At 33.7% G+C, this 20,698-nt stretch overlaps 1 protein-coding gene across 1 annotated transcript in view; it reads right to left on the bottom strand.

Moving 5' to 3' along the window:
* LOC111044402 (AT-rich interactive domain-containing protein 2-like) overlaps positions 1 to 20,698 on the bottom strand; it is a 120,246-nt gene that overhangs the window by 53,967 nt on the left and 45,581 nt on the right. The window lies entirely within an intron of this gene.

Raw genomic sequence — 20,698 nt, 5'->3', positions numbered from 1 at the left:
GTTTAGGTGATGGGGAAATTTGATTTTTTTTATTATTATTATTTATTTATTTATAATTTTTACAAAATAGCACTGATTGGGAGAGAAATAGTACAAGGAGAATCCTTAGTTTTTCTCTGAAATAGTAAAAGGAGAATCCTTAGTTTTTCTCTCCCAAATTTAGATAACATTGTAAAAGTCCGAGATAGGGATATGGTTTCAATTTTCTAAAATTTAGACCACTTTCACTAAAAAACAACGAAAACTATGAATTTTAAATTTTGATGGTTGAAAACAGAATAAAAAACAAAAATATCACACTCAAATCACCATTAATTGGAACATTTGAATGGTGATTGAAAAGATGTGGAAACGATTGTTAGGTGATTGAAAAAATGTGGAAATCTATTTGAATTGATGAAAAAATAATGAATGAGCCATCATGACATCAGCCCTAGTAAATATTGTTCAAATGATAGTTGAAATTTTTGACACCAGACCTGAGCAATTGCTAGTTTTCATTCAATTGACCTAATTTAGCGTTTTTTGAGTCAGCGGGGCAGGAAGCTCTCCGATTGGCTGAAAAAACAGGCCTGAAAAACGCTTAATATGGTCTGGCTCTCAAATCAAGTTAGGTTAGATTGAAGTCATTTTTTTTTTAATTCAATACAAACACAATAGAAATAACAATACAAAACAATACGATCAAAAAACAAATTACTACTTAATAAAAATACAAAAAACGGGCTTCATGGTGGGGTGTGCTGGATAGAATGGAAGGAGTTAGTACTTGGTTGTTTTTTATGGCTCAAAATTTTACAAAATAGCTAAAAATTATCTCGTATATAGTGATTTATCAAGTGAAATATTTCATATTCAGTTATGTGACCATCAGAATTGAAATTATTAGTTTAAATGCTTTTGGAGTGAGAATTGGACTATTATTTAGGTAAGTGAGAACATAACCCCATAACCCTATATTTGGTAACTTTTATTCAGGTTAGAAACAATAATTTTGGGTTTAACCTGTTGTCCTCTCCCAATCTTTATGTATCATTTGTGCTCGTATTTAAATAAAATGAAATAAGAATAACAAATAACAAATAAATATTGTACAAAGAGAAAGTTGAATCCAGCAATTCCAAGATGAAAATCATACTCATACAGCTAGGCGAAGCAAATTGAACGTGTAGGTACATTCAATAGAGGAACAATTCAATTCAAGAGGAACAATCCAACAAACCGTGGGAAGATTTGCATTGTTCGCAAAAAAGATGACGTCTGAATATTATTAATCACAAACGAACCATTGTTCAACTGATTACTGCCTACTGAATCTCCAGGTATGGGACTGAGAAAACTGAACTCATGGAAAACTTTTATGGAAATATCTTGACTTTGCGAGATCTTTAATTTGCATCAACTTTTATGGGAAAATCTTTACTTTGTGTAAAAAAGATACATTTTTGGAAAGGTGAAAATCAACAGAAAGGAACAAAAGAGACAGTAAAATATTACAACACGTTTCTTTAAAACGTACCTACAACACAAAACTTAAATCAGAATTACTTGGAAAACTAAACCTAATTATGATGATGAAAACTTTGAACTTTGAACCGATATTGAATCGGGAACAGTTTTGGGCTATAATGCCTGTTGTTTCCATACCTGTATAGATGTTTGTAAATGAATAAATAAAAAAAATTAATTAAAAAAAAGTAATAAAAAAATTATTGATCGTCACTGTAAACGTTTTACAAGGGCCGAATTAAAAAGAATACCTAAACAATGGTAAGCTGCCTCATATGTGTAGATTTTATTGACATTCTAGAACAAAAACTAATATTTCGTTGGAAATATTGAAATAAGTTGGAAATAATCCTATAAAAGGATTAAATATGGCGGCGGGAAACACTATAAAGGTTATACAGAGCTATATTAAATTTTACATTAGGATTATACCAAAACAACTGTTAGTGCCACTATATGTGTAGATTTTATTAAATTTGCATTGAAGGAAAAATACGATATTTATTATGTTTCGTTATTTATTCATTCATATAATAAGTACATAATCGAAGTGATAGGGAGAGGGATGCTCTCGTCCGTGAGTAGGGTGACAAAATACTGTTTTAATACAGTTTTGTCAACAAAACTGTTGACAAAATACAACAAAATATTAAATAAATACATTACAGGAAAGCGAAATCCAAATGAAATAGCTTTTATTGATTCATACAATAAGTACATCATCGAAGTGATAGGGAGAGGAAAAACAAGGTAACCTTGTGCTATTCCTCTCCCAAATTTAGATAAGGTTACACACAGTCCGAAATTGGTCAAGTCTTGTAGTTGTTCACTTCACAAAATTTTCAGTCCTTAATTATTTTCACAAAGTAGATTTTGGAATTTAGATGCTTCAAAACCAAACATTGAAGGAAAAAATTCAATATTTCGGTGAACATATAAAATTAGTGAGGATTAAATAAGGCGGTGGAAAATTTGAGCAAACTGGGGCTTTGCCCATGGATTCAGACTAGAATAGAGAAGGGAGAGAAAATGATGGGGAGAAAAAATTGATGAAAATAAGGGTGAAGTTTGAGAGAGAGAATGAGTGAGTGATAACAGTATCCAAGACGCTGGTAGTGTGGGGAGAGGAGAATGATAACAAAGTAATGACGGTGGGGGGGGAGGAGGAAGACGTTGATAAGGAGGAGGTTGGGTTGGGGGTGTGAGAGTGAGAGAGAGGTGACAAGGACGACATGACAACACAAACGACCTTGACCTAGGTACTGAGAGTGAGAGAGAGTCATTGACCGGGAGAGATAGAGTGAGGAGAGCCTACTTGCCAAGCCTACCCCTCCCTATCCCCTCCTAGGAACTGGGATTCATTGAGGAACGCGAACGACCCCCCCACCACAAGCCAAAAACAGTGGCCTACCCAATACTAGGCAGCAGGGGCTACGTCAACTCAAATCTCAAACCGAAGTTCAGTTGCACCGTTGGTATTGGTAGTGTGGTTGCTATGGCCAACAATATCACAGAGTGACAGAGTAGTCCACAGAGTGAGAGCAGGAGTCACAGATAGTTCACAAAGTTCGGGCAATAGTCACAGGATTAATCACAGATTGTTCACAAAGTTCGGTCAGGAGGAATAACAGAGTAGTTCACAAGTTAATTGGAGAGGGTGTCATCTTAGAGTACTGTCAAAAGTTGGTGTAATCAGTACTTGATACATACAGTAATCAGAAATCCCATAAAAATCAGTAATCAATAATTCCAAAAAACCAGTAGCCTAATCTACACTATAATAAAGGAAAGAACTGGTTCATACACGTACGGGATAGGAAGATTATGTTTGACGCATCATCAAGACTGAACTACTGGACTGATAAACTTGAAATTTTGCATAGAGATTCTTAATTAACAGAGGATGGTTACAGGCCTATTTTCAATTCTCCAAGATTTCATTATGTCAAGTTTTGAAATAGACCCTTGCGGAGCACGGGTTTCCTGCTAATCAGTAATAAAAACAGTAATCAGTCACAAACCGTGTGAGGGTTAATTACATAAAATTGGAATTGAATTCACCACCGTAAAATGACGCCATTGAAAAGTAAGCAAATTATCTCGAAGTCAGACATTTTGTTCAGACAAGAAGTCAAGAAGTCAGACACATTGGTTCCGTCAGATGACATGTTTTAAGGCGGTTAAATTTGATTCATATGCAGCTGGCTAACAGATTAGCACACCTAATTTGAGCAAAAAGTGGCAAGTGTTATTTTTGTCAACCCTCGCGGTTGGTGGTAATATCATTGATTAATTTAGATTGTTTCTGGATCGTTTAAGCAATTTATTGAGATTTTATTTACAACTACAACTAGAGAGTAAAGATCGTATTGGATAAGCATCGTGCTCTCGGTACCCCCGTTGGTGCTTTCCCTCGTTGGAAAGGTGACTACTGAAAATAAATTTCCACAATTTTCAAGACAAGTAATGTGAATCCAAGAGAGACCATACTGAAAGTCCATACACTATATACGTTTTTGTGGATTATTCATTTATTCGTTCCAGTATTGACAACTTTATTCCATTTTCACAATAAATTTGAGCCGAAAACTCCATTCAAAAGCTGTAATGATTGAATAAAATTTATTCAATTAGATTAGAACATTTTTAATGTTCTAATTTGAGATTAGGTAAGAGATGGATGATGATAATAAAATAATGAAAAGAATCATTTCTCATTTTTTCAAGTGTTTTTTAATGCTAGGGATACTGATGAGAGGCAAATAGCTCTTCAATTCAAGTGGGCTTGAATCAGCTACATAAGACCCGGATTTGAGTAGGTGACTAATTAGTCGAATTCGTCTAATCAGACGATAAAATGATAATGTGACATGATTGGAGTTACAGTTGGATTCTGAATCACATCTTTCAACATTTATGAATGAGTAATTTATTTATTAGCGAATACAATTACAGATGATATAAATATGATTGGGATAGAAAAACAGGCTAGGCCAAAATCTATCCTCACAAATTTTTATTAAGAATAACATGTGCCAAAAAATAGGATGTGTTTTGAATGAACAAGATTATGATGATGATGAACATGATTATGATGATCATGATCATGAAATTGACCCGAAGTTCAAGGAGGATTCCGAACCAATCGATTTGAAGAGATGATGACTATGAGTATGAGAAACTAAATGGACCAAAATTTACAAGTGACATCCAAGCCACATGTCTATTCTTGGGTACTCAGTTAATGTAATGTTATGGATGATGATGGGAAATGTATGAACCAGCCGTTCAAGTGGGTTCCGAACCCAGTACCAACAACCTAAACCTTCTCCGACCTACCGAGAGGAGAGAGACAAGCCTCTCTCAATATTGCAGACATCCTCTCTCGTCGCCAAGCCAAGCTCAACTCTCTCTGCACTCCGCAGCGCGACTACCCGAAACCTATCACCCTACCGCGCATGCGTACTATCGCTACACCAAATTCCATTCACAAATCTCCACTACTACTACTGGCGCGTTCAATCAATGGACACCAGCACACACACGCACGCGAGGGAACCAACAGGCACACACTCTACTACGTAGTAGTAGTAAGGTACGAGAGTATGAACGGCTCCAGGTCAAGACCCTACTATCACCACTACAGTGTTCGCGGGACGATCAGCTGATTCTCAAGGTCACCAGGAGTGTGGTGGGAGGGGTAGCGGACGGTTCAACAAGGTCGTTTAAACTACCCTGAGGGGGGCGGGGGGTCAATGTTTGAGGTAAATCAGCTGATTTACAAACTATATATCGATGGAGAAGGGGAGTGTTTGGACCATCATCTAGATTTCCTTGCTAAGTTATATTTCGATGGCTTAGTATGAACCTCTTATGTCAAAAATCTGGTGTGGCGCACTCACACAACTTTACTTGCCGTTATGAAAATTGATCATCTGACGCTAGTGTTCACGCGCATCTCAAGTCTACTATTCACAGATCTGAGCCAGCTGGTGACAGGACAATAACGATGGATATACTCGAGGTCTGTTATCTGTTAATAATGGATGATTTAATAGAATCAACAGTTGCCAACAATTTGTAATTGAATCAAATTTCGAGCTTATTACTTTCCTTGCCCTATTACCATAGGTAAGGAAAGTATTGTTTTCCAAAAAAAATTAAGGTACCCTAATTTCATGTTTTCTATAAGTTTCAAGGTCCTCTGAGTCCAAAAAAAATGATTTTTGGGTGTTGGCCTGTGTGTGTGTATGTGTGTGTGTGTGTGTGTGTGTATGTGTATGTGTGTATGTCTGTGAACACGATAACTCCATTCCTAATTAACCGATTGAGTTGAAATTTTAAACTTAAGGTCCTTATACCATGAGGATCCGATAATAAGAAATTCAATAAAATCCAATTCAAGATGGCGGAAAAAATGGCGGATAATTACTGAAAAACCATGTTTTTCACGTTTTTCTCGAAAACGGCTCTAACGATTTTCTTCAAATTTATACCATGGATAGCTATTTATAAGCCCTATCAACTGACATGAGTCTCATTTCTGGGAAAATTTCAGGAGCTCTGTAATATTCTTGAGAAAAATGGCGGATAATGACTAAAAATCCATGTTTTTCACGGTTTTCTCGAAAACGGCATTAACGATTTCCTTCAAATTTATACCATGGATAGCTATTTATAAGCCCTATCAACTGACATAAGTCTCATTTCTGGGAAAATTGTAGGAGCTCCGTAATATTCTTGAGAAAAATGGCGGATGATGACTAAAAAACCATGTTTTTCACGGTTTTCTCGAAAACGGCTTCAACGATTTTCTTCAAATTTAAACCATGGATAGCTATTCATAAGCCCTATAAAATGACATAAGTTTTTTTCCGGAAAATTGCAGGAGCTCCGTAATATTCTCGAGAAAAATGGCGGATAATTACTAAAAAACCATGTTTTTCACGATTTTCTCAAAAATAACTTGACCGATTTTTTTCAAATTCATACTCTGTATAGTTAGTTATTTATCAGCTCTATCAACTGGCATGAGTCTCCTTTCTGGGAAACCAATGGGGGGTTCATCCCATCCTTGGGAAATGGACTTAGTAACCTCCTTCTCGTGCATGAGGTAGGTAGGTAGCGCAGTTCATAAAAATAACACATAGTTGAGATATTTCATCTGTAGAACAGCTGTTTTGACGACTTTAAAAAAAGAACGACTAAAAAAATCATCGAATTTCACAATTATTCACTCAAAGGAAAAGTACTTTGAAAACAATTATATATACAACACATATACAGAAGTCTGATCGTAGTTTCAAATATGGGCAAGGAAAGTTGTGTGAGTGTACCACACCAGATTTTTTTCAATTTTAGGTGGAAATGTTACTGATCATTAATTGTAGAGATTTTCATGCTCAATCCTTTCCACTTGAAATTTTTTGTTTAAATAGTATCTGAAGACTGATAATTGGGAATCTAAAATCAAACTTCACATAGATGGGGCCTAGCCCCTGAAATTTTCACAGAATTTTAGGTGAAAATGTTACTGATCATTAATTGTAGAGATTTTCATGCTCAATCTTTTCCATTTTTTTTGTTTAAATTGTATCTGAAGCCAGAGGACTTTTTGGACTCAGGGGACCTTGAAACGTATAGAAATTTGGAAATTGGGGTAGCTTATTACCTATGGTAATAGGGAAAGGAAAGTAAAAATGACAGCTTTTCAGGACACAGTAAGACTGGATTTATCAAATTATTTACAAAATATGGCCCGGTTGCACAACAGCCGGTTAAATTTTAACCGTGATTAATTCCATGAGAACTAATCAGAGAAGCCGAAAAAACGGCATCTCTGATTGGTTCTTGTGGGATTAATCACGGTTAAAATTTAACCGGCTGTTGTGCAACAGGCACAATGTCAGGTAGGGAGATGAGAGTGTCTGTAACATCATCTAAATTTCCTTTCTGTAGTTAGATTCACTTAAAACAGTCTGCATTCCTAGCGAATAACATCAATTATCCAGCATTTTAACAATGGTGACAGCAGTTTGCAGTGAACCTTACTATAGTGAGGTCCATGTTATAATGGCAGTGTTTGATTAGCAATGGTATTGCTATCCTTGTCTATCATTCAACATAGCAAATAGCGCTATCTCTTTCTCAATTTCCTCTGTTGCCAAATCGTCTTTTAAAAATGTGTAATTAATAGACTAAAAAATTAACAAAATATTCATCTCAATTTATTGTGAAAATTCATTATGAAATTATTGAAAAATATAATTATTTGCTTAATAAAATATAATTGATAATTTTAAACGAGAATGCACAGTTAATATTACATCAATAAATCTGTATCAGCTACCGTCTATAGAAGGACAAGACCGAAGTTCGGCAACGTTGTTTTTCTATCTTTCTCCACTGCCATTATAACGTGGACCTCACTATACAGCTGGGGGTGATTCCCACATGAGCTTTAGACTCGGCTCTATAAAGATGGATTCCAATATATTAGAGACAGTAATCAGTAACAGGTACAGTGAAAACATGATTCGAATGAGAGATCCAATGGGACTATTTACACTCAGCCCGGCTGAGCAAGTAGGAATACACCCATTAGAACTAATTGGGATAATATTTTCACTGAACCGAACACGGACTATGATACTGGTAGGAGGGGAATCCAGTTTAAAAATTCATAGTTCAAAGCTACTTTTAATTTAATTTAATCAACTATTCTTTGCATGCACATTTTTACAACGAAATCATCATAAAAATACTTCACAATAGTTTTATTTAAAAACGTATGAATACATCACCTAGTAACTGATGTCATCTACTGACAAAATTCAAGTATCATGAATATTATAACATTACTAAGTTGCAATACAGTATATCCCCAGCGACATGTATTTTGTCACCCACCAAGTACTGCCACCTACTGGCCAAATCCAGAATTAACTGAGTTTTTAACTGTTCGACCAATCAGGAGAGAGTACACGGAGAGGTGGGAGTGACAAGTCTCTAGCTAGCTTGTGATTGGTTCTTCGAATTTTGTACAGAAATTTTCATTTGTGAATAGATTTTGAGGAGAGACCAGTGTCTTTATACAATAGGTAGTACAGATAGAAAAGACTCGTAGATTTTAGTGTTATAATTTGCAAATTAGTGAGATAATTTTTCAATATTACTTGATACTATATTAACCCATGCTGAAACAATGAGAATATAAAAGAGATCATCAAAAATTATAAATTAAAACAGTACTTCTCTATTCTTTTTCGAAAATTCAAATCAAGTCTTTAAAATTCGAAAATCCACGTCTATTTTTCATTATGCCATTTACAAATAATAATTCATTTATTTTTGATCTATTTACAATGCAAATGACACTCATGTCATTGGAAGATAAATGGAAGATAAAATTTGGAAGATAAAATAATAAGGTAGTCCTTGTGCTATTTTTCTTCCAAATTTATAGGTGACAAAGTCCAAGATAAGGTTAGAATTTCATGTGTACAATTTTTATAAAATTTTAGTCAAAAATAAATATTGAAACTGTAAATTTTGAATTTAGATGGCTTGAATTAATAAATTGATTAGAAATATTCCACTCAATTACCACTTGTAACGAATAATATTGAGTTATTTAAAAAAATGGAACCATTGAAGAAACACAAACTTGTAAACAAAATATTCAAGTGAGGAATTCAACAATATAGTATAATGACTAAGATGTCATTAATTTTGTATTTTGACATCATTTTTCAAGTATTTCATTTCATTTTAGACCCTTGTCAAATAAGGATCTGTTGCACAAAATCCTGTCAAATTTTAACCGTGATTAAATGCCACGAGAATCAATCAGAGAAGCAACACTAAATCTCGGTTGGCACAAAAGCTTGTTTAATTTTGATAATGAATAAATGCCACGAGAAACAATCAGAAAAGCATTCAATCATCATCAAAATTAAACAAGCTTTTGTGAAACCGAGCTTTAGTGTTGTAGGCAAAGTTTCAAAATTAAATCCCCTCTTCCACTTAACCCACAAAATTTTCACATCGCATTTAATGCAATGTAATGAAAATAACAGGGATAATTTTTAAGAATAACAACAACCTAACAATAACAAGTACCTACCTAATAATAACAAGAACCTAACAATAACAAGTACCTACCTAATAATAACAAGAACCTAACAACAACAACCTAACTTTCAGTTTGGTACTAGGGTAAAGCATCCACAAAAGGCATATTGTCAGAGTACTGCAAGAGTCTAGATCTAGAACAAAACTGCTCAACCAGAATAAAATGTTTGCTTCAAGAGAACAAAATTTAAATCTTGGAAGCTATTCTATTTTTCCTCCTACATTAGAATTAACAGGACCATCAAAGGGAAAACAAAGCTTGCAGAAGAATGCGTAGGCTAAAATTGTACACAAAACTTTCCGAATGAGTCCACGATTTCATGATACAATTGAGACAGAAAAAGCCTACAAAAACGATAACCGCGGTCGCGGAAAATAAACAACGCAAAATAGAAATCCGGGAATGCAGGCTATAAAAACAAGAGCTCTTTTCCTTCATCATTATGACTGTCCCTCTCATCTATTCTCTCCCTTGTTATATTTTTCCTCCGGAACACTCTTTCTCATTCTCCTCCATTCTTGTTTCCAATCTACTTCTCCTCGTTTACTCTTTGACTCCTTATCATTTCTCTTTCAGAGACTCTCATGCTTTTCTTTCTCCCTGTGTTCCTCCTCTTTTCTCTTCTAACGCTTTCCTTTCCTTGTTTCGATATTCTTCTCCTTTCATTACTATGCATTCGCATTTTTCCTTTTCTTAAACAAATTTATTCTCCCTTACACTCCCTTTATTCTTTTATTCTCACAATAAGTACATCATTAAAATGATAAGGACAGGGAAAGAAAAAAGGTAATCTTGTGCTGTACCTCTCAGGAATTTGAATAAGGATAAAACATAGTGCCTATCACTTAAATTCTTGGCATTCCTCCTCCCTACAATAGAAGTTTTCTTCCTTCAGTTTGGCGTTTATCTTGTTTCTATCTCTTCTCAGTCTTCTTCCTCCTCATACGTCATTCTCTATTTTATACCTTGATACTAGATAGTCATTCTCCCCTGCTTTTCTCTCTCGTTCTACTTTCTCGTTTCACTTTCTCTCTCTCTCTCTCTCACACATGTAGCAATAAAATATTGTTACAATTATGAGTGATGAGAATTATGCAAATTAGCCTGAGAAGTTAGCCTGTTATAAAAATGGATTTTGCTGTTCTGCTTTTCTGTGTTGTGTTGTGTTGACTCTGTAAGTGTGTGCGTAGAAGCTAGGATCCTAGGAATAACATCAATTTTCCTGGAGCAACAGTCTAGTTCATAAACCTTGCTTTTTGCGTTGTGTAGTGTCGACTCTATAGGTGTGTGTGTAGAAGTTGTGGGAAGATCAACATTTTTACTAGAATATAAGTCTGGTTCACGACCTTATAAGGCAAGGAATTTATAGCTGCCTAGGAAAAATAGCTGTCACTTGGTGGGAGAATGCATCTTAAATTGTAGTTGTAACGTCCCTTTCTATTGGTGGAAATTTTTCTAGAGAATAGTAACTGCCAATCACAGTTGGTGTTGGTTAGGTCTATTTAGTATGGACGATCTCACAGCTGTCCACCTCAAGACGAGAAAAGCGAAGTGGCTTCACTCAGCGTCTGTCCTCCGACATAAGCAGTACTAAAATGTAGTCTGATCAGAACTTGGTGTTAATCATGGCTGCCATGCCAGCTTTAGGCTTTTTTTTTTGTATTTGACTCTGGAACCTTTTGTTCCAGCAGCATTTTTAGTCTTTTGCCTCTGTAGTCGCTTTAATTGAGAAGAGAGAGAGAGAGTATCAAATTGTCACCTCACAATGGAGATTTTTCTCCTATAACCGCTACTAAAGGTACGTCATAGATTTATAATTTAATTAAGGAAATTATCTTCAATGAAAGCTTCCATCAAAGTATTTATTGTAATGTACCGTAATTAAAGTGTAAAAATTGAGAATAGTCCTTTTGATTTGAATGGAAGATGGAAATCGTAATTCAAACTGAAAAATGTTGTAAGAAAATGAACGGTATATGTTTTGTAGAAATATAGAGTGCCTATTAGAAGGAATTAAGATATTTTTGGCTTGTATTATTTCTGAAGAGAAAGCTATTATTATTTATAAAAATAGATCTGTCAATTTGTGAGATTTTCAGAGACTGTATTTTATGATTAATTCTATTAGTAATTTTATCATCTTTATTTGTCATATTTGAAATCATTTCAATGATTTTGATTAGGGAGAAATCACCTAAATATCATATAATTTTTCAAGAGAATCTTTTTGATATTAAACAACTATACTCGAAAGTTGATATGGAAAGTTGTTCAATCAACTTGTGAATTATGTACTATGTAGGCCTATTATGGAATACTATGCACTCATCGCTTTGTGTATAGGGCGTAACCCTTATTACAAATAAAGTCTATTCTTTTAAATCAAGAGATTGAAGTAGGTAATGCCTTGATTTTATTATATAACTGAAGTTAAGTTAATTTGTATTATCCTAGTTTATTTTTTTATTCTAACAGCGGTGTAAGTACGGGGATCAACGTACGAATCCATCATTTCATGGGTTCATGAACGTGTGTCTTTAAGCCGCTGAGACGCCTCTGAGTCGATGGCCGTCCTAGCTTGGGGTATGCTGTCTCCTGTCCATCTGGACGTGTAGAGCTCGATCACCGAGCCTAGATTCAATTTGAAGAAACAGCTATGAGGTAACAACTTTTTTCCAAATTAAACGAACGTCCCAGGAACTCCGGATGTGACAAAATGGGTTTTAGTGACGACAGACTTTCAATCAAGTAAAACGTGCGGAATTAGACTTTTGTTAAATCATAATTTTGAGATATTATTGGGGATAGATAGTTTATTAATTTTATTAATTTGGTTTGAGTAATAGATTTTCGGTTGTATCTTTACATTGAAAAGTGAGGCCATATTTTCTCTGTAAGGATCCAGCTGGGAATTTCAGTTTTCTTTAAATTTATAAATAATATAATCTTCTAAACTACTAAAAGTTGAATGAGTACATGAATTTTTAAATGTCCCTTATTGATTAAATTTAATGTTTTAAAATAATTCTCATCTTAAAGTTGTAAAGGATCAAATGAAGTTTCAAGGACCCTAACCTTTCCTAAATTTGTTTTGATGACATATATTTTTGAATAGTTTTTTTTTAAGGTAGTATACCATGATGTGATACTTGAGGAATGTTTGTCCTTGCAGCGTTCATGATATAAAGATACTAAATAGTTATTATTGGGGGGGATCATTAATATTTGATAATGTTTTGATAGTGTTTTAAAGTTTCCAAGTGTGTTCAAAATTTAATGTTCTAAGAATTTTATGAATTTTATGTGGATCTTTTCTTAAAATATTTATTCTTATTTATGATTAACTTCTGTGACATATCTATGATAATTTTCAATAATTGCTCTTTTGAAATTAGAGTCCTTCAAGCTTTTATGATTCAATCTAAAACGTTTTCAAATGTAGAGCATACGGAGTAGGTTATTACCGTATTACCTATTTCAGAGATAACCTAACTTTAGTAATTTTGTTTTCGGTTTTCATCATGTAACTTCCTTTTGTTTTATTATTTGTTGAATTTAACTGTAAGAGGTGACAATATAATTGATACCTTCTCTCTATTTCGTTGTCTCTCTTGTCATTTCTGGTTTCCCGTTCTCTAGCACTAGGTATGTTTATCAAGCATCCCTTTTATTAAGTTATATTGTGTGTGCTTCTAAATTCAAAATTCAAAATTATCTTTCTAAATTCAAAGCACGGCACAATTCGCTGCGCCACTCTGCTACTTTTGCTCTTTTTATTGACTTATTATGTTAATTTCAAATCAGTTTATTCATAAAATTGCTAAACATTCTTATGGCTAATGAATGCTTGATTCCAGAAATGAGTATTGAAGTTTGGAGCAGCAAACAAATGCTGAAGATAAACTAATTGAAGTTGAATTTTTTATTATTTTATTAATGTGATCAATATTAATATTTTCCCTGTCTGTGTTTCCATTTAGCTGTGATGCCCTAGCTCAAGGCATTATACTGGTGTAGGGACAATTTTATTTTTCGAGATTCTTATAGAAAATGACATGTTAGGGACAGTCAGAAATTTAGTAGAAGCTATGATATGTCAGAAGACTGTAGTGACAGTAGCACTGCAGATTGTAGCCTGGATTATTGACAATGAAGTTGAAGAAAGGTTAGATTTGAGGAGTACTTCAGGAAAATAATAGTTGAGTGATAAGTTGAATTTATTTTGTTTGTTTGAGTTTCAATTTTGTGTTTAAATTAGTCCTTGCATCTTCTAATGAAAGCCTAATTTCAGTGTTGCATCAAAGACCACCAAGTCTTGTGAATGGCGATTTTGCGTTTGATTGAGCTGATAGACGATGGCTGCAGTGTTGAGTCTTGATGTTGTCCGTGATGCTGATCTTCAATAGCGGGTCTGGTGAGCCAACATACTGTAAGGTTGGTGCCGAGACAAATTGTCTATCCTTTATTATATTGTTTGAGATGTTCATCTATCAAAATTTAGTTATCTGATTAGTACTGGAATTTCAGTTGTTCAATAATATTTCATTGGTAGGGTCAGTAATTTGGTATAAAAATATAGGGTGTATTTTGTGGTCTGGCGTTGTGAAGAGAGTTGTCAGACGTGATAGGGTTTGTTAACGTTTCCTTTTCGTTAGATTGATAGCTGGGAATGGCCACAATACACTGTCAAAATTTATTTTTCAATTTCTGGGGATAAAATTTTTTTTCTAAATAATGTGGGTAGTGAAAATCAAAAAATTTAATTTAATAGGGAAAGTTAAATTGTTAATAAATAAGTCAATTTGAATCAAAATTAAGTATAATGAATGAGAGAAAATTTAGAAAGTTTATAGAGTTCGAATTTGGATTTTATAATAATAAATATTATACTGCTATAGTTAATTTGGTGATACAGACAGTGGAAAGTAATTTATTTCAATACAGAGAAATTGGGGAAATTAAAAATAAATAAATAATTTTTGAATTGTATGGTGATAATTGATTATGAGAATTAATTTTACTTGGTGATAGGATAATTGATATTTTGTTGCAGTATTGGGTGGATAAATTAGGGAAATTTAATATATTATATAGTGTTGGTTTAGTATATGGTGACCTTGAATTTCTAGGAATCCTGTATGATGGGTAAAAATAAAGTGAAGAATGATTGAATAAGATAGACAGGATATAGAATCATGTCCCATAATAATTGCAGCAAAAGTGATTAATATTAAAAGGGGGAAGAAACGGGAAATGTAGAAGAATAGGAAAAGTAGTTCTTTAATATAACATAAACATGGAAAAATGATTAAAAAAAAAAAAAAATAGAAAATAGGAAACGGGAAGAAAATCTAGGTAACTCAATTTTTCACAACTTTTGTGATGATAAAAAAAAGGAATATGTAACGGGAAATGCAACAAGTTTCAGTACTATAGAATATGGGGACTATTTTCATTAATCTCGGGAATATGCTTATGTTGTTTGCTTTAGCTTGTCTTTGTCAATGGAATTCTTAAAATAAAGGTTTGAGTTTCTGAAGGTTCTTCATTGAGTGTGGTAGGCAGTATAAAATTTTGTTCAAATATTTTTTGTGGAGCTTAGTTCAGTTATGTACTAGTCGATAGTGGAAAATTTTCTTTATGATATGGTTCAGTGTCTGTTATCATGATCATTGGCCTAGGCGTTTGTACTGTCATATTTCATCATGTGCTGGAGAAATGAGATCTATTGTGTATATGAGGAGAAGATAGTATGTAGAGATTTTGTGGAGAGAAAATTGTAGTCTGTATTTTTTGAGTTGCCAAGGTCCATTAGTTGTTTGTACTGTGGTTGTGCCAAGGTGATAGGAAGCACAAATTGTAGGTATACTGGTGTATGTATATTGTCCTCAAATGTTGCTGTCCCAAGTGAGTAATGAGTAACGGAAATTAAGTGGTCGTGATGTACTGAATAATTGTATCTCTGTTGGTGAAACAGTGAAGATCTTAGTCTTTTCCAAAAGGGAAAAATTCAGAATTGTAGCGTAGGTGTTGCTGGGTAATTGTGGGACAATTCGCGATGTCCTTTATCTTTAGCTAAAACCGACGTTATTTTGTTGCACGAAATTGCAAGGAACGAGATGGAGAGTATAAATGGGTGATATGAGTTTTGTTGCTAAGTTGATACGTGTATCTAGGTCAACGTGTATCATGATACGTAAGCTGCTAACATCGTTGCATGTGAGTTAACTCTGTGTAGTTATTGGCTTCATGACATTGAAAAGCGGTTGCATACGTAGGTCAGGGTTGCTTTGACATGAGGCGGCCGTCAGCTGTTTCAGTGGTGAGATGCGTCAAATGTCAGTTGCTCGATTTTAACAACTTGTCGAGTTATGAGGGTCTGGTCATATGATTGTGATAATTTGATAATTTTTTTTTAATTTGTTGTTTCTATTTAAAATTTTTTTGTTGAGGTTAGCTATGGGATAATCTGATTATGAACTTAACAGCAGAGGATTGATTGGAGAGTCTCTTTAAATATTTTGTTCGTTTTATTAATTTTGATTTTATTTTGTCACTGTTTATTGATGTCTATTACTGGTTGTTTGGCTTCATATGAGACAGGGCCCGTCTAGATGTGGAGTTTGGCAGCCGGTTTTGCAAAATTTCTAGTTCACTTTACAGAATTTTTTTGGTGTCTTATGTTGCAAAATTTTACGAGTTTTCCACAAGGTTTTCTTAGATATCTTGTAAGAAAATGAACGGTATATGTTTTGTAGAAATATAGAGTGCCTATTAGAAGGAATTAAGATATTTTTGGCTTGTATTATTTCTGAAGAGAAAGCTATTATTATTTATAAAAATAGATCTGTCAATTTGTGAGATTTTCAGAGACTGTATTTTATGATTAATTCTATTAGTAATTTTATCATCTTTATTTGTCATATTTGAAATCATTTCAATGATTTTGATTAGGGAGAAATCACCTAAATATCATATAATTTTTCAAGAGAATCTTTTTGATATTAAACAACTATACTCGAAAGTTGATATGGAAAGTTGTTCAATCAACTTGTGAATTATGTACTATGTAGGCCTATTATGGAATACTATGCACTCATCGCTTTGTGTATAGGGCGTAACCCTTATTACAAATAAAGTCTATTCTTTTAAATCAAGAGATTGAAGTAGGTAATGCCTTGATTTTATTATATAACTGAAGTTAAGTTAATTTGTATTATCCTAGTTTATTTTTTTATTCTAACAGCGGTGTAAGTACGGGGATCAACGTACGAATCCATCATTTCATGGGTTCATGAACGTGTGTCTTTAAGCCGCTGAGACGCCTCTGAATCGATGGCCGTCCTAGCTTGGGGTATGCTGTCTCCTGTCCATCTGGACGTGTAGAGCTCGATCACCGAGCCTAGATTCAATTTGAAGAAACAGCTATGAGGTAACAACTTTTTTCCAAATTAAACGAACGTCCCAGGAACTCCGGATGTGACAAAATGGGTTTTAGTGACGACAGACTTTCAATCAAGTAAAACGTGCGGAATTAGACTTTTGTTAAATCATAATTTTGAGATATTATTGGGGATAGATAGTTTATTAATTTTATTAATTTGGTTTGAGTAATAGATTTTCGGTTGTATCTTTACATTGAAAAGTGAGGCCATATTTTCTCTGTAAGGATCCAGCTGGGAATTTCAGTTTTCTTTAAATTTATAAATAATTATAATCTTCTAAACTACTAAAAGTTGAATGAGTACATGAATTTTTAAATGTCCCTTATTGATTAAATTTAATGTTTTAAAATAATTCTCATCTTAAAGTTGTAAAGGATCAAATGAAGTTTCAAGGACCCTAACCTTTCCTAAATTTGTTTTGATGACATATATTTTTGAATAGTTTTTTTTAAGGTAGTATACCATGATGTGATACTTGAGGAATGTTTGTCCTTGCAGCGTTCATGATATAAAGATACTAAATAGTTATTATTGGGGGGGATCATTAATATTTGATAATGTTTTGATAGTGTTTTAAAGTTTCCAAGTGTGTTCAAAATTTAATGTTCTAAGAATTTTATGAATTTTATGTGGATCTTTTCTTAAAATATTTATTCTTATTTATGATTAACTTCTGAGACATATCGATGATAATTTTCAATAATTGCTCTTTTCAAATTAGAGTCCTTTAAGCTTTTATGATTCAATCTAAAACGTTTTAAAATGTAGAGCATACAGAGTAGGTTATTACCGAATTAAGTATATCAGAGATAACTTTCTAAATTTAGTAATTTTATTTTCGGTTTTCATGATTCTTCTTCTTGTTTTATTTGTTGTTTATTGATTTCTTTGTTTTATTAACTTCTTTGTTTTATTAATTGTTGAATTCACTGTAAGAGGTGACAATATAATTGATACCTTCTCTCTATTTCGTTGTCTCTCTTGTCATTTCTGGTTTCCCGTTCTCTAGCACTGGGTATGTTTATCAAGCATCCCTTTTATTAAGTTATATTGTGTGTGCTTCTAAATTCTAAATTCAAAATTAACTTTCTAAATTCATAGCACGGCACACACACCAATAAAATCTTTCTCTATTTCAATTAAATCGTTTTATAGTGTGAATCCATTTGAATTTAGAATCAGCATTCAGTAACTACCTTGCGCGAAATAATTTGTTTGTAAAATCCTGGTATACAGAAAATCTATCAATGCTCGACTGTTTCATTTCAATTTACTGTCGTCATTTCGTTTCAAATATTACATTAAAAATATTGTTATACTCAAATTACAATCAAATTCTATTTGTATTGTATACACTCGTAATATTATAATGAACAAATATATATTTGTGATTTTTGGCAATAAATTCAATTCAACATTTTTTATTTCATACTGGATAACCATTCTCCCCTTGCACTGCTTTTCTCTCTCAGTCAATCTAATATTTCACACTCTCTCACTAGGCTAATCAAGTCACTGTTTCAATTGAGTTGTTCTACAATATGAATAAATTTCAATTTGAATTATACATTCAGTAACTGCCATGGGTGAAATTGGTCTATTATAAAATCCTAGCACAAAGAACCGTTCAATTTTCTGTTAATTTTTCCTGTTTCATTTCAATTTCAAGTCAAGTTTTGCAGTATTAACATTCTGCTTTCAGACACTGCTTTGCGTGAAATCAGACTGTGAATTCCCAGCACAGAAAATTTATCAGTCTATCTCACTTCCACTCACACCCTTTCATATCTACTCTCTCACTCTCTCCTCTCTTCAACACATTTCTACTTCATTAAAATCGATAGCGCACACAAAATCACTTAGTAACAGCACCAAACGAGTAGCTTGCAATAAAGACCCATCTGTTATGATTTTTGGACCAATTTGCAGCAGAGACTGCTGGTAGCAGATGTACGCCTCTCTCTTACTCGTTCTTTCTCTCTCTCTCAAAACACACACCACATCCATCAATAAAATAACGCCGGCCATCACACCGAAGACCGAACTGACTTCAAACAAGAAAATTCCATTTCATCTACCAACTTTTTTTGGCTTCCAAGTTTCTTAGCTTGCTTCGAGTTCTAGAAGCTCGTGAAAGAGAAATTTTTTCTTACGCTGTGACAAAAAAGTGTCTTATCTTAAACGTGGTTTCGTCGAGTTAATTAAATTTTTTTAATTACAATATCTACCCATAATTTTTTTAACTCTCTTTCCTCTAATTCCGAATAGTATTATAGATATTCTCTGCAAATGAAAAATGGAGAATAATCAAGGAATGTGATTTTTATTCAAATTAAGAAAGCCAAGTACTGAAAAACTGTTCAAGTTCTAATTCTAGTATCATCTTGGTTAGTTGATATCGATAAATGAATGCAATACTTAGTAATCTATAGCGAGCCTAGAAATTTTCTCTTCAATGATCAAAATTGGAGCAATTAGGATGATAAAATTTACTCTTTCCATATACGAGTGTGAGATACAGAATAATGAATAATAATAAATAAATGCAATACGCAGTAATTTATAGCGAGCCTAAAAATGTTCTCTTCAATTATCTAAATTGGAGCAATTAAGATGATAAAATTTACTCTTTTCATACGAGTGTAAGATACAGTGAGTACAGAATAACCATTATACTGTTAAGATACGATGATTTTGAAAAGATCATTTAAAACTTTCTCTTTTCCAGTTTATTTCAACTCCAGTGTCATTCAGAATAGGCTATCTTCTACAAAATGACATCACTACAATTTTAAAATCAATAACTTATAATTTTCAAAAACAGAGTTTCTGTCAAACGCCAACACTCCACTAGGGTGTCAAATGTATCGTAACCCCAAGTGCTTTATATCGCGGCGGGTGGTTGATTGCCTGGTTACGGTTGGAAGGGTGGGGGGTTCAGATCCGGGGGTGCAGGCCCCCGTGGGGGAGGGATGACTGTGAAGGGAGGGGGGTAAAGTTAAGAGCCGCAGCATTGATCCCGAAGCAGCGGCCATCCAGGCTAAGCGCGCCAAAAACTCGAAATTTCCCTTTCGCCTCCCTAAAATGTCCCTATTTCCCTGCAATTTCCCTGTTCTGCCAACGCAATCGGTAGAGCTACAATTCAGGGAGAGCTCGTACCTAGAATTCGCTGGCCGGTATCCCTGTTTGAACTTCTCCTCTGTGCATTTCGAAACATCTAGGTACGTTGCAAAACGAATCTCGTTTGATGTATTGAGAATTGACAAGTAGAAATACTTGTTTAAAATGAAATGAATTTGTATACAAATGATGCTCTTGATAAAAAAGAAATTCTATTTACAAGTAATACATTTTTGGAAAATGGAAAAAGGAAATCTATTTACTTATTTTGGGAAAATGGAAAAAAGAAAATCCATTTACATTTTTGTACTCAAAACAATGTCATAGAGATTATCAAATTCAATTACTCTCTTGAAACCAATCAAAGTTATTTTCATAAGTTAAGATTCGAACATATTCGTTTGTTTAAATGAGTCTGAGTGCCGGTTGCACAAGAGCCGATTAAAATTTAACCGTGATTAATTCCATGAGAACTAATCGGAGATGCCGC

Source organism: Nilaparvata lugens, chromosome 12 (assembly GCF_014356525.2).
Source record: "Nilaparvata lugens isolate BPH chromosome 12, ASM1435652v1, whole genome shotgun sequence".
In the NCBI taxonomy this organism is placed as follows: domain Eukaryota; kingdom Metazoa; phylum Arthropoda; class Insecta; order Hemiptera; family Delphacidae; genus Nilaparvata; species Nilaparvata lugens.
The sequence above is the reverse complement of the archived record's forward strand: the minus strand, read 5'-3'. Positions and strand labels throughout refer to the sequence as shown.